The 13,848-nt window shown below is 42.0% G+C and overlaps 1 protein-coding gene across 3 annotated transcripts in view; it reads right to left on the minus strand.

Moving 5' to 3' along the window:
• The window catches only part of ripor3 (RIPOR family member 3), a 122,718-nt gene that overhangs the window by 76,795 nt on the left and 32,075 nt on the right, over nt 1–13,848 (minus strand). For 2 of the 3 annotated variants that reach the window (XM_034083970.2, XM_071203214.1), the window contains exon 2: nt 3,933–4,019. The exons of the other annotated variant lie outside the window; for it this stretch is intronic. The gene's annotated coding sequence lies outside the window, so the exon portion shown is untranslated. The remainder of the gene's footprint in view (nt 1–3,932; nt 4,020–13,848) is intronic. 3 annotated transcript variants of the gene reach the window in all.

Raw genomic sequence — 13,848 nt, forward strand, 5'->3', positions numbered from 1 at the left:
GATAAGTCAGCCCTTTATTAGTATATAAGTGCTCTGTTAGCACTTCTTTGTTAATAGTTCTATCGCTCGAAGTGGAGTCGAAAGAGATGAGTTATCAGTCTGCGCCGGAAGGTGTGTAAGCTATCTGCTGTCCTGATGTCAATGGGGAGCTCATTCCACCATTTTGGAGCCAGGATAGCAAACCCACGTGTTTTTGCTGATGGGAACTTGGGTCCCCTTTGCAGCGAGGGTGCAGCGAGTCGTTTGGCTGATGCTGGGCGGAGTGCACGCGCTGGGATGTACGGTTTAACCATGTCCTGGATGTAGGAAGGGCCAGATCCATTCGCAGCATGGTAAGTACCAGTGTCTTGAAGTGGATTCTAGCAGTTACCGGAAGCCAGTGGAGGGAGCGGAGGAGCGGAGTGGTGTGGGAAAATTTAGGAAGGTTGAAGACCAGACGAGCCGTTGCATTCTGGATGAGCTGCAGAGGTCGGATGGCACATGCAGGTAGACCAGCCAGGAGGGAGTTGCAGTAGTCTAGGCGTGAGATGACGAGAGCCTGGACCAGAACCTGCGTGGCTTTCTGGGTCAGCTGGGGACGTATCCTCCTGATGTTGTAAAGCGTGTATCTGCAGCAACGGGTTGTAGCAGCTATGTTTGCAGTGAAGGACAGTTTGTTATCTAGGATCACACCCAGATTCCTTGCAGTCTGAGTCGGGGAAACAACAGAGGTGCCGATGTTGATAGTCAGGTCAAGAGTGGGACAATCTTTTCCTGGAAGGAAAAGCAGTCTTGTCAAGGTTGAGCTTGAGGTGATGAGCGGACATCCACTGAGAGATGTCTGCTAGACAAGCAGAGAGTATCAACCTGTATAACCTGCATGTGTGCAGGTTACGTGCCAGTTGAATAAAGATGGACACTCGGAATGAGAGAAGTAGTCCGCGTCATCTGTTTATGTAGACAATTATATGTCCATAGAACAGAACATTACAGATGGATTGATAGATAGTTATAGATCGATAGAGAGAGAGATAGAGATTTGTACCTAAACAAAACACAAGTCGAACACCAAGCGTTTAAATCAGCACTGGTAGCGATATGTTATACTTCACGCTATCTGCACAAACAATATCATATGAAAAGCTGAGAGTCCACAGATTCTATTGGTATAAGTTTCATCCCTGTGTGATCAAAACTCACTGTTCTACATGATAAATAAAAGAACATTGTACCTTGAAAATCAATAGCGGGTAAATTTGACCCGTTGGCAGTCTACCATGGTAGACCATGGTAGACCGGTCTACCATGGTAGAACATGGTTCATTTAACCATGGTATAACCATGGTAGACCATGGTTGGGATATGGCACCACAGTCAACCATGTTAGAGCACTGATATAAACCATGGTCTACCATGGTCACAATAAACCATGGTCTACCATGGACACAATAAACCATGGTCTACCATGGACATAAACCATGGTCCACCAGTACCATGGACATAAACCATGGTCCACCAGACTGGAAATAATATAAATTAATACAAGCTTTTCAATAGTTTCAAGCATTTAATTTTAAAATATTTGTATAGATCATGTTAATTGCACTTAATTTCATCTACAGTACACTGTCACTCTATAGTTGCACACACACTCATTAAATGCTCATTAAACAGTTGGTGAAAATGTAAAAACTATTTTATATACATTCATCAGGTGACGGTGCCTGCATGAGCCTCATTAGAATGATTGTCGAGCATGGTTTCTGTAGACCATGGTTTCTTGAGACCATGGTTCAAATATTCAAATGGTTGACCATGGTTTCTTCCCCATGGTACTGTGACCATCATGGTATTTTGTGGTCAACCATGGTATTACCATGGTTGGCAATGGAATACCATGGTAACCATGGTCAACCATGGTGACCATGGTCAACCATGGTTACGTTTCACAGGGGCACTGACGGTTCTAGTGTTAAACAAAGTGGCTTTTAGAGGTGAATTTACCTTTCTGTTTTTAAAGAAATCTGATCGATTGTTGTTTTATGTGAGTGGAAAAGCAATGAACTCAAATGTTGTTAACAGCTTCCATTCTGCTCTGTCAAAAATGTTTAGAGTTAGTTTGGAGAGAAAGATAAAAAGTGATCTAGAGAAGAAATTAGGGGGAAGAGGTCAAACTCCGAAAATTGGGTTTTAAGAGTTCAAATGCTCCACTTTTTGAGAAATCTTTGACCATATTTGTCCCAAAGAACTGTGAAAGCCCACCAAAATATGTCAAACTTCAAATGGATTCAGATACTTTTCCTTAGTGTACCCACAACTGCCCATTGAAGCAAGTGTAACGAAATCACTGAAATGTATATTCATATGAACTATGATTACAACAACATTAGTGCTGAGAACAGTATGAGGTCCCTGTATAAGTAAAGTATTGGCACTACAAAATAAATGTAATGCCTTACACTCAAATTGTGTTTTTTATTATATTAAAAACATATCTTTTTAGGATCATATTTATATTACTGCCTCTACTGTGACATGTTCACATTTAATGTTCAGAAAGCTATTTATTGGTCTCATACTGCCTGTGCTGCAGCACCTCTTTTCACCCTCTGTCTGAAACCAGAGCCCAGTCTGCCCTGATTTGTTAGCTGGCCCGCTCTCTTGTTATTGGTCAACCGCTTACAGATGTCTATCACATGTGTTGGAGTGCAAGTGTTAAATACTTTAGTGATGTCACTATGTTCAGGAAGTAAACAAAGGAGTGTGTGGGAGAGGAACACAGGGATTTTAGCCTTTGAAGACCATTTACATGCACACAAACATAAATAACACACTACAGGAAAGGGAAACCCAAAAAGTGTAGGGCCTCTTTATAACCTCTTTTCTTCTTCTTACAGTTGTCTGCTGCTGGAAATGAGGTTGATGACAGTGGAACAAAAATGAGAAACGGTGACAGAGGCGGAACGATTAGATTCAGTTTTTCCACAGGAAATAATGTACCAAAAAAGTAGTTTAAAGGAGTGAAGAGAACGTGTGTTAGAAGAGTTGTCCTCCTCTGCAGTTGTCCTTTCTTTGGCTTCATGTTTCAGTCCTTTTTCACATCGCCTCTCACATATTTTCAATTTTCTCAGATGTCTTTATCTCTGCCTCCATCCTGTCTCTGTCACTCTCTTTTACCTCTATTCGTTTACCCTCACCTTTTTAACTCACTCTGCAGACCTCCCTTCACTCCTCTCCCCCTGCCTGGTTTCCCCCTTCTCCCCCCTCTCCCCCACCGTGTGGTGTGTTATGTAGTGATATCCACAGTTCCTGTGTGTTTAAGCCGAGCAAGAGCAAAGATTAAAAGACTCTAAAGTAACTTAATCTCCTAAATGTATTGACATAAACTCTTCACACACAGTGTACATATCTATATTTCTGAGGACACACACACACACAAACACACACACGCAAGCAGGCACGCACGCACACACACACACACACACACACACACACACACACACACACACACACACACACACACACACACACACACACACACACCTGGCTTGAATCCTCAAAAAGATACGAACATCTGTACTTTCCGACACACCCCATACACTTAGATGTTCACGTACACACACATTCACAGTGACAGTCCACATCTGTGTCTACTGACAAGTTGATGAACACACTCCTGATCTTATTATGTTCATCAATAAACAGCACAGCGTGTGAACTATGTCCATGATAACTTTGGATAATCCAGATGTGGATTACATTTTAAATCCTGGGTGTTTATTTGATCAGAAACAATCTTCAGACTTTCATCAGAGCAGCAGCATCAAGACAGAGAGATTAACTAGGAACTGACAAGAAGTCTTATCTTGAGTTTTAGGAAAAGTAGTCTGTCCTCCAACATGGATTGAGCACAGCGAGGTTCACAGAGAACCAACCAAGCAGAAGTTTCTTACTTTTATGTTGTGTTTTCTTCTGATGAAAGCATTCAAACTGTGTCGCTGTCGGGGCTCAGGTTCTGCCGGGTTCACTTGGCAAAAACACTGAAATGATAAGAAATACTGGTTGGTTTCTGAATTTGAAAACAGGCCTTAGTAAATTGGTTGTCATCAAACAGTCCTGAAACAAATAATATTTTCATAAAGGTTGTAATGTTCAGTTTTTGAGAGGTGTTGATTTCAATTTAGGATCAATTTGAAATATTGTGGCTCTGTTGAATTGCAGTGAATCTGGTCTTTTAAAAACATACTTTTTTAGAAAATATTACATTTATCTTGTATTACTTTCTATTGTTTTTACTCTTTGTGTTGTTTATATTATTGTAATGTCATATGCTCACTACTTCTGAAACACATGAGCACTATTGCTAAAACCTTAACATTTAAAACACTTAGGAATAGGAAGTAAACACTAACAGGAACACAGTATGGGATCTGGCAGTGTTTAAAGACTGGTTCATGGAAAAGCAAATGTGAACAAATTTGGATAGTGAGATACAGGAAACGTCGAACAGTTCTGCCGTCATTTAAAGTTACTTTGCTGTCGTCACAGTTCCAGACGTTGGTACGCAGGGGAACAGACAATGGTTTTCTTACCGTAAGTATCGTATACGGTCATTTTTAAATCAATCAAATAATTTAAAAGGATATTGTGAGTACATTTTTTTTTTTTTTGGTATGTAAGTGTGTCTTTGTTCTTTTTTCATGAATGACTGCATCCCAGCACATTACCCATTGGAGTTGTGTGAGTGTCAACCAATGTTTTCTAAAGATTTGAAGTCAAATTTGGCCCCCATTTATTTCAAGACATCAAGACCTTTGTCTATTTTCCTAGTCTCCGTTCATCGTGGCTCAAGAAACAAAACCTTTCTTTAAAAGTTCAAGGGGACTCATTTATATATTAATGGTCATTTTGTTGGTTAGGTATGCCTACAAATTGAAGAAAGTCATAGATCAACACAACAGAATGTAAGTGTTGACAGGATGACTAAATGCTGTCTGTTTACCTCCACTCCACTTTCTATTTCCCAACTGAGTCTGATCTAAATCCAATATGGCCGCTGTGTGTCTGTCCACAGTCTGGAACGCACGATCATTCCTCTTCCTCTGAGTCTCTTTATTTTCACAGCTGAGAAATAATGCATTTTCTCTTCATCCATCTATTATTGGCTTCTGTGTGTTTCTGTCCCTGTGGACAACAGACGGATAAAGAGACATCATTCTGTCTGTGCAAAGCTGACTGTCTTCCTCTCTAAATATGTCTCTCTTAAGGCCGCTACACACCAAACTGACACCAAAGAACACGGTTATGTCTAGAAAGGATCCGTCTAGTGTAAATATGACGTCACGTTCCGGTTGTAACTCTCGTTGTAATCGGAGCGGCTCGGAAGCGCTCGGAAAGGGTCGGGGTGGGCGGGACGCGGGAAAATCGTCCAATCGCGGGTCTGAGAAGAGGAAGGATGGATGACAGACAAGTTCGTCAGTTTAAATCTCTAGGACATTTAAACAATAGTCTGAGCATATATGAGGAGGAAACAAAGACCACAACAAAGAAGGACAAATGTTTTGGCAAAAGAGGTGAGTTTATAATTGATGTTAACTTGTAAACTGTCAGACATTTCAAAGGTTGACTAAAAGAAGGCAAATAAATAATCATGTTGTCCTTCTCAGATTTGAATTTGTGTAAAAAAATACAATGGGACATAAAACATGTCCCATTGGATGGAGAACCATTGGTGGTTGGCAAAAATACCTATGCTTGCCATCAAGGCGTAGATAAGAATGCCAGTGCCAAAAGAAACCGGGTAGAGCAAATAGTGAGTATATCTGTGTGTTTGTGTGAGAGAGAGAGAGAGAGAGAGAGAGAGAGAGAGAGAGAGAGAGAGAGAGAGAGAGAGAGAGACATTCTCTGAATGTTTTTAAGGCACGAGATGCTTTCTGACACTATGGGTGAATATGTAATTATGATGTCCTCTATTGTTTGTTTTTATGTTGTTTTTATGTTTCATGTGGAACTAAATTGATGCAGGTCTCCCTTGTAAAAGAGATCCATGATCTCAAGGGACCTATCTGTCTAAATAAAGGTTTGAAATGAAATGAAATGAAATGAGAGAGACAGAGACAGAGAGAGAGAAGGAATGACAGCTTTTCTCATGTGAGACTGATATTTTAGTTGAAAATACAAGTTATTTTATTTCTCTTTTGTAATTGTTCTATTTAGCAAAAAGGCCACCGAAAGGACGATGTCTGGCGATGTCTGGTGCAAAACACCAAGAAAAAGGATTGCCCAGCTACGATCAATGTTGTGCAATTGATGAAGTTCCCTGCATATAAAGTAGGCACTTTAACTTTATATTTCCTTTCCTAATGATCATGTGTTTAATGTCTTTACACAAACACACATGTTTCTGTATTTCTAGATATCTGTCAACAATGAAAAAGGGAAGCGGGAGGCATCCCAACAACTGAAACCAGAGCAAAGTAAAGGCAGTAGAGCTCTTCACAGCATACTTTCCCAAAATTGAAGAGCATCAGGTAGTGAAATACATTTGTCATAAAAACAATTTTTTAAATAATATTTATTTTAAGAGCAATTAAAACTTGGACTTACCGAGTCCACTCTACCTCGACTTATATTCCGTCTGTCCTTTGCCTTCACAAGAGAAAATATTACAAATATAATGCTTTAGATTTAGCATGGCTGCCTCACTGAAGTTTTGATTATTTAATTAATTAATTTACTAATTTATTAGTTATATAGGTTTATGTGTTTTTTTTGTTATATTAAAGAAATCTAGACTGTTGTAATCAATGAAAATAGGTATTGCCAACTGTTTTTTTCCATTATAGGCAGCTGATGTCCGAGAGCCTGTTGATCCAACGGTGGAATTATTCATAGAAAGGCTGGCATTGGCAGATTGGAGAGATCAGAAGGCACATGAGGACATTTGTAATTAGTGAACTGTTTAAGGGTGTGGATCCTCCTCCTCCTACCAGGAGGAGATGCTACCCCCTGGACAAGGACATATGGAACATCATCCAGAGGACAAAGGCCAGCACAAGGCGGTCAAATATTGACCAAGTTAATCTGCAGGTAAGCAGAACTATTTTAGTAGTACGGGTATTGACTGCATTGTTAGGACATGGAAGCAAACTAATATACAAACATGCATGCATTAACGTTGATCATATTGCTTGAGTATCTCTGTTTATAATATGGGAACATGATTTCACAAAATGTCAGGATATACATATTGTATACAGGCCCAGTGAAGAGCAGGATGATGGCTCTGTGACCAAGTTGCTGTTCTGCTTGCAGACTTCCTGGCAACAGCGGCTTCTCCTGTTGTACGGACAGCAGATGTGTCTGCTTGATGCAACATATCGCACATGCCGATATTCTGTTCCGCTTTTTTGTGTGAGGACAAATGTGAACTATGTTGTTGTGGGAGTGTTTGTCACACAGCACTTCTGATATTAAAGAGGCACTTCAGGTGTTCAAGGATTGGAATCCTGATTGGAAGCCCCCCCACTTCATGGTGGACTTCTGTGAGGCAGAAATCTGCGCCCTGGAGGAAGTGTTCAATGGTAAGATGTGAAAGCATGGATGGAGGTTTGAAATAATGTGATATACCTCATACTTAAAACACTTGCAATGTGGAAGAGGGCATTGAGATAGCATGTATTGTTTTTGCATCCATTGGATGACAGCTAATTGTTTCTAAATATTATTTCTTGTAGATTCCAAAGTCATTCTCTGTGACTTTCATCGGGAGAAGGCGTGGGTTGAGCAACGGGGTGTGCTCACAGGATGAGGTCTTACACCTTCTTCGGGTCATTGCTCACTCACACACTGAGGAGGAGTTTAAAAGGCACATTCTGGTCCTCCAGACAAACACCAACTGGCTCACAAATGAAAGATTGAGGAGGTGGTTCAACACCAAAGCTACCCCAAGCCAAGGTAGATTAATGTCCTCTGGATATTGTCCATAACTAAGATTTGTCTTAATAATATACTATCAATATGGTTAAGTTATGTTCAACAATGTCATGTCTTTCTCTTCAGAGATGGGTGAATGTCTACAAGACGGAATCCCTCAAGGTAGCCATCTACACCAACAATGGAGTGGAGAGGCAAAGCAAGACCCTCAAGCACACGTTTTAAAGGTACATTGAGCTGAATGTTATGTTCTCCGATGGGTACCGGAAGTACAACACAAACCTTCCACAGTACCTCCAAAACAGGCCACGTCCCATTGCACACTTTCGGTCACTCGACTTCAAAGGAGCCGTCACAGGACGAGAAAAAGGAGTGTTCTGTGTGAAAAGCCTGACAACATCAGCCACACACCTGGTGTCTTTTGGCCGCGGTTCCATCAGTCCATCATTTACCTGCCAAGACTAGCAAAGACATTTACTGCCCTGCACTCACTTTAGTGTGGTATTCAACACAATTGAGGGTTGTGGTTGGGAGAGTCTCAGTGAGATCTACAGGGAAAACTGGATGTTATTTGCTTAACTACATCCCAAACAGATGCAATCACTACCTCCTTAGAGGGTGCCCTTGTCTGCATGGAGGACACCCCTAACACCCCTGTCTGCACGGAGGACACCCCGAGCACCCCTGTCTGCACGGAGGACACCCCCAACACCCCTGACTGCACGGAGGACACCCCCAACACCCCTGACTGCACGGAGGACACCCCCAACACCCCTGACTGCACGGAGGACACCCCCAACACCCCTGACTGCACGGAGGACACCCCCAACACCCCTGTCTGCACGGAGGACACCCCCAACACCCCTGACTGCACGGAGGACACCCCCAACACCCCTGACTGCACGGAGGACACCCATTCCAAGAACAGTGGCAACTACTCAAAGTCCTCAAGAGATAGGAAACGACAGCAGTGTGGGACCTTATTGCGGGAAATTACTGAGCACACATACCACCTACAGGATGAGACGTTCATGTGTACGGTGATATCAAGACTAAATGATCTTTTGGAGGACGTAAAGCAACACAGCCCACATGACAGTAGTCTTCCTCTCACCTTCACGCCCCCCAAATACAAAAGGGAGAAGTGGACCGTCCATAACACCTCTTAGTACCAGCCATCGTAGACACCCTTTTTCCGGCAGGGTGGGTCATAAAGCTGAGGTCATGAGGTCCAACTACAGAGTCTAATGCGGGAGGAGCAGGCAGGGGTACGAAGAGGAGGAGAGATGCTTTAGGTAAGAAACAAAGTATATTTACTTTTGCCATCTCCTCTGTGCTATGCAACAGTTGCATACCTTTATATTCACACAACACAGCCAATCATCCATCCCAACCCTATGTGACATGGCACAGTTCATTTCACATTAAGTTGTATATTGTCTCCAATAGAAAGTGGTATAAAAGAGAAGACCATTAGTCCTCTCATTGTGCTTATTGTTATTATTAAATCGGCCCGGTGTGTGTCGCCTCACGTCTCCTGCGTCTTGGCCAACAGCCGCACTGGAACACACCGCAAAGACTTCAGCCGACGGCCAAGTAGCACGTACGAACTGCACATGCGTGAGTGGCAATAACTCTCCTTACCAGCAGGTGTCGGTAGTGTGTATTCATCATTCAAAAGAGGCAACAACCGGAAGACAGACTGCGTGATATAAACAAACAACAAATAGCGTGTGCGTTGGTCTTCGGTTTCTTCATTCCAGATCGCTATGATGAAAAATAAACTCTTGCGTCCAGCTGAGATGAAAATGAAAAAGAATAGCCGTGTGTATGTGCCTTCTTAATCGTTTGTTTGAGTCCCTCTCTTCCGTTTAGCTTCTTATGCACTGATTCGCTAAGCTGAACAGCCAATCAGAGTCATTTATTTGACCGACAGCCTTTGGCCAAAAAGGTGTCGGCACGGCCGAAAAGACACAACGGTGCGGGACACACCAATCTGAGTAGGGCGACACGACGCTCATCGATGGCCAGACATCTATCGACGGAGGAGGAGGAGGAGAGAAGTTCTGGGTTTGTAATCATAGTAACTCTCCACGGTCCTCCTCTCCATTAGCCCTGCTGTCAACACCATTTAAACAGAGCCCTAAACATGCTGAACACACACACTTTCCTCCAATCGCTGCTCATCAACCTTTCCTCACTGTGTGTGTGTGTGTGTGTGTGTGTGTGTGTGTGTGTGTGTGTGTGTGTGTGTGTGTGTGTGTGTGTGTGTGTGTGTGTGTGTGTGTGTGTGTGTGTGTGTGTGTGTGTGTGGTTTAACGGACACATTTTGAATTTGCCTATGTGTAAAATTAGCATAATCTATGCAGCCAATTAAAGAACTTTTTTTTAAATGGGAAAAATACTGATGTGTGCTTTATTTGAAGGGATGAAAAGCAACGTTTTTAGCTGTCGTATTTGACTTGTAGGTCTTTTTATTTTGTAATGAATCGAATCAACCAGGAGTACGAGCTGTGGCAGTTTGATATGAAATCTGAAGGAGCTGTTCGTTTTCAGAGGGAAACTGGATAAAGATAGGAGAGTTTTAGGATCAAGGTGAATTAGGCGTTTAGATTATCATCAGTTGCACAGTCACCTTTTCTTTGTTTCCTGATGATGTTATCCCATTACGTGTTATCTGTTACGCTCCAAGAATGGTTGTTTTTTAGTTGTTGTACACAGAGGCCAACCACAGGCTCATATTTTTAGATGCGGTAGTTTATATGTCACGGTGTTCCAATTCAATCTTTTTGCAGTAGCTCTCAGCTTTTCTTGCCATCATCAGTCACCTGATCTGCACACATGCACCTCATTATTTTGTATCAGCCACTCTCACACACAGGTCAGGTTTGTGCAACACAACTTTAGTGATTCAGCCCTTTTTCGCCTGATCAGGCTCATAACACGTATTTCGTTTTTCCTCTCGATTCCGTTTTGCTGACAGTCTTAACTTGTTGATGTTTGGCTAGTTGTGGCCCTTTGCACATCAATTCATTAATTCACACTTTTTTCAAATCAAAATTAAAGTGAGTTGCATTATACAGTAATGAATAAAAGATATCCCAGTGTCTATTGCATTTGCCAGAGTGAACTCAATATGATGGGGATTATAATTATCAACACAAATAATCTCAGTCCTTTAGCCTTACGGTTGCAGCTAAAGCATGCATGTATAAAATGATCCACGCATGTTGAAAGTTGCTCCAATAAGCATCCTTCTAGAATGCAGAGGATGCAGATTAAACAAAATAAAATGTTTCAGTTAAAGTTAATAAGCCCACAAGTTAAGTCACATTTCAGTTTCCTCCTACATGGATTTGAGAGAGGTATGCGAGGATGGAGGAATTGTATTTCTCACTCCATGATGAGAAGATTCCTTGAAATGGACATCTCAAAGTGTTTAAAGTAAAAACTAATATGATGGCTACTGCTCCAATATTAATTATTATATACTAACTGTCTTGATTAATAGAACTGACACCACAGTTCAAGTACACCACAAGAAAAAAAACAAAGCTATAAATAAAAAGCGACTCGATAGGCTCATTAGTTTGTTAAAAGAACGCAGGTGAAGTGAGCCTGACATGTTTTTCAATCTCAGGCTGATGTTATTGGACTAATGATTAAGTATTATGCACAAGCAGCCGCTTCTGTAATTAAATCTGCCCGGGGCCACAGTCTGATGAGTTCTGCAGAAGATAAGGAAGGATGCACTTTGCAAGTGTTTATGGTACCGGAGGGTCCTACAGCTGTTACTGCAGTTCAGAATTTACACAACGCTAAACTACTGCCAGAAAGTTACTTATAGGATTTAATGAGTTTACCAGTTTTTGCAAGATATGTTCATTAATTTCATTAGAATTATACACTTAATCCCTTTGTACCTGTCCATACTGTAATGTGCTATTGAACTTTGTGCGGTAAAGTCCCTTATTTATAGTTGCATTGAGATTTGTCCCGCCTGAAACAGCAGCGTCTGTGATGTGTGCTCCTGTTTAGTCTGTCCTTACAGCCGGTAGACATGTTTCTCTTCCCCTCTGAGACACAGCTTTTACCTACACAGGGATGTACAGTTTGTAAACCCATGTGAAGTAGATTCCGTTCTGTTAAAAAATATAATAATGTGTGCGGCGATGTTTTTTTACATGTAGAAATATGGCATTAAAGCTAACTGCTCATTTGCAGCTATATATTTGCATTTTGTGCAATACTATGTCATGTTTACATGCTTTATTTTTCTCATACTGCCTGTTCTGCAGCAACTCTTTTCACCCTCTGTCTGAAACCAGAGCCCAGTCTGCTCTGATTGGTTAGCTGTCCGGCTCTGTTGTGATTGGTCAACTGCTTACCAACCGCTCCTTAGCGTATCACGTACAATGTGTTGGAGTGTTAGCCAATAGAAATGCGAGTGTTACACAGTGATGTCACTATGTTATAGAAGTAAACAAAGGAGTCCAATCAAGGCATTCCCGGCAGGGGGTGTGTGGGAGAGTTATAAGGATATAGTGATCTTCTGTGATCTGAAACAGATTACTTAACTGTTTTCCAATAGTTTTCAAAATGTGGAAGTTGTGCGGTTTCTTTGGAAGTGTCTCTTTCCTTCCCTCTTATATTGCAGTCCCGCTCTCACTTTGTTTTGTTCAGTGCAAGAACTGAGCTGCTCGAGCTTGTCCTGCCAGGAGTTTAAATCTGGGCTGAAATGGTGTCAGAGCCATTCTCATACACACATGCAGGTTCTCATTGGTTAGCCTGGAACGATATTTAGTTTTAATAATGTTGGAGAAAGCTGCCTCGCAGCTGTGTGTGGAGCCAAACATGGTGAATATATATACAGTAGAGCTACTTTCCTCAGACCTGGGAAAGCTGTCTCAGAGACTGCTTTGAGCCAGAAAGTGGCAGGGTGAGTTCTTCCAAATGGCTCTTTCAGGGCCACGTCTGCTTGGAGATCAACCAGTTGCATCTGGAGAGGCCCAGCATTTGCCCACTTGAAGTGCTGTGTGACTTCCTTTGAGAACTCCCTGACATCTGCAATAAGAAATGGGTTCTGAATGAACATGGTGAGCTGCCGTCCAAAGCTGAAGCTGTCAAAACGTTTGCTGAAGTTTACAATCAGCTACAAAGTCAACACCTGTTCCTGCACTGCTGGCAAGTGTGCACAGTCTCCCTGCAGATCTTCCTTGAACACTTCAAGTTTCCTCTGAAAGGAGCGGACAGCTGTCATCAATTCACAAATTGAATTGTCCTTGCCCTGTAGCTTCAAATTGAGTTCATTCAGATGCGAAGTGATGTCAACCAAAAAGGCCACATTATCCATCTTTTTCTCATCTTCTAAAAAGAGAGAAAACTGTGTTGCCTTCTGACTTCCCATCTCTGCCAAGAAGCTGCTACTTCCCTTCTGATGGACCAAAAGTGCTCCAGCGCCCTGCCTTTGCTGAGCCATCTCACATTGTTGTGCAGCAAAAGATCAAACATCAACTTCTCTGAGGAATCCCCTGAGCATGCGAGCTGATAGGAAGAGGACGCCCTGAGAACATGTATCATTGTGTTCATCACCTCAGCATGCTCATCTGACCGGGGGGAGCACAGGACAGATTGATGGATGATGCAATGGTAAGAGATGAGCTCAGGATGATCCTCTCTCATTCTTGACACAGCTCCTTTCTCTCTCCCTATCATGGCAGACGCTCCATCTGTGGTTATTGAAAGCACTTGTTTTGGCTCTATTCCTCGCTTCGTTAACATCTCCTTAATGGCCAGGTAGATGTCCTCTCCTCTTGTTCTGGTCTGAAGGGGAGTTACACCTAACATGTCTTCACAGAACACTTTCTTGTCTTTGTTGAAGAGCCTCACATAAATGAACAGCTGAGCATCGTCAGAAACATCAGTGGACTCATC

This window comes from Pseudochaenichthys georgianus, chromosome 5 (genome assembly GCF_902827115.2).
Source record: "Pseudochaenichthys georgianus chromosome 5, fPseGeo1.2, whole genome shotgun sequence".
Lineage (NCBI taxonomy): Eukaryota > Metazoa > Chordata > Actinopteri > Perciformes > Channichthyidae > Pseudochaenichthys > Pseudochaenichthys georgianus.